Source organism: Leopardus geoffroyi, chromosome C2, assembly GCF_018350155.1.
Source record: "Leopardus geoffroyi isolate Oge1 chromosome C2, O.geoffroyi_Oge1_pat1.0, whole genome shotgun sequence".
Classification (NCBI taxonomy): Eukaryota; Metazoa; Chordata; class Mammalia; order Carnivora; family Felidae; genus Leopardus; species Leopardus geoffroyi.
In genome coordinates this window covers 126,027,629-126,029,234 of record NC_059333.1, presented here as the reverse complement: position 1 = coordinate 126,029,234, position 1,606 = coordinate 126,027,629, and the positions used below count along the sequence as shown (strand labels likewise).

The 1,606-nt window shown below is 38.2% G+C and overlaps 1 pseudogene; it reads left to right on the top strand.

Moving 5' to 3' along the window:
- Positions 1-300: 300 nt before the first annotated feature.
- Positions 301-1,197, top strand: LOC123610400 (annotated as a pseudogene).
- Positions 1,198-1,606: the final 409 nt, after the last annotated feature.

Here is a 1,606-nt window from a genome sequence, read left to right as displayed (position 1 = left end):
TTTTTTTTTTTTTAAAGTTTATTCATTTTGAGAGAGAAAGAAAGAACATGAGCAGGGGAGGGGCGGAGAGAGGGAGAGAGAGAATCCCATGCAGAGCCCTACATGGGGCTCAATCTCATGAACCAGGAGATAATGGCCTGAGCCAAGATCAAGAGTCAGATACTTAACTGACTGAGTCATCCAGTCGCCCTTGAAAGCCTTAGTTTTTAACCATAGTGGAATAAGCACTCATTTTATTTATCTTATAATACTACATAACTGTCTCATATTAACAATATTGAGTCTTCCCCATCTTGTAAGATGGTGGGTGAAAAAGCTGAGAACCAGATACTAAGGAGAAGAACCTGAAGCCAAGAAGGCTGATGCTGGTGGCAGAGTTAAGAAGGGTAACCTTAAGGCTAAAATGCCAAAGAAGGGGAAGCCCCACTGCAGCCGAAACCCTGTCCTAGTTAGAGGAAGTGGCAGATATTCCCAATTGACTATGTACTCCAGAAGGGCAGTGTACCAGAGGAAGTATTCAGCAGCTAAATCTAGGGTTGAATACAAAAAGTAGGAGAAGGTTCTTGCTACTATCACAAAACCAGATGGTGGTGACAAGAATGCTGGTACCTGACTGGTTAAACTTTGTAAAATGCCTAGGTATTATCCTACTGAAAATGTGCCTCGAAAGCTGTTGAGCCATGGCAAAAAACCTTTCAGTCAGCATGTGAGAAAACTGTGAGCTACCATCACTCCTGGGACCATTTTGGTCATCCTCACTGGGCACCACAGAAATAAGAGGGTAGTTTTCCTGAAACAGCTGAGCAGTGGCTTGCCACTTGTGACTGCATCTCTGGCCCTCAATCAAGTTCTTTGCATAGAACACACCAGAAACTTGTGATTGCCACCTCCACCAAAACTGTTATAAGCAACATGAAAATCAAATCCCAAGACATCTCATTGATGCTTACTTCAAGAAAAAGAAGCTATATGAACCCAGCCACCAGGAAGGTGAAGTCTTTGACATGGAGAAAGAGAAATATGAGATTATAGAGCAGAGCAAGATTGATCAGAAAGCTGTGGACTTGTAAATGCTACCAAAAATCAAAGCTGTTCCTCAGCTTCAGGGCTACCTCCACTCTGTTTTCTCTCACAGGTGGAGTTCATCCACACAAATGGGAGTGTTCTAAATTTCTTACAAAGGACCTAATTAAATAACTGATCCATTTCAAAATAAAAATAAAACAATATTGACATTATTACTAGCAACATGTTTACTAAAGACCATATATTTTTCCCTCATTTTTGTTGTTAGGTTATATCCCTTTAGGGATATATAGTCAAATTACTATATTGTAAAGTTATATGGAATAACTCCTTTAAGTTGTTATGCTGAAAAGTTATGATTCTTGGGGATTGCTTTATTTAATTTTGTCTTATAATTATGTAAAATATTTACATGGTTCTAAGATTAAATCTACAAAACAGGTCATATTCAAAGGAGTCTAGGATCTATCCTTATCCTCTAACCAATGCTCTTCCCTCTTCTATAGGTAACAGTTTTTTAAATGATTTATGATTTTTTAATATCAGCAAATACATATTTATATCCCTCTTCTTAAATAAA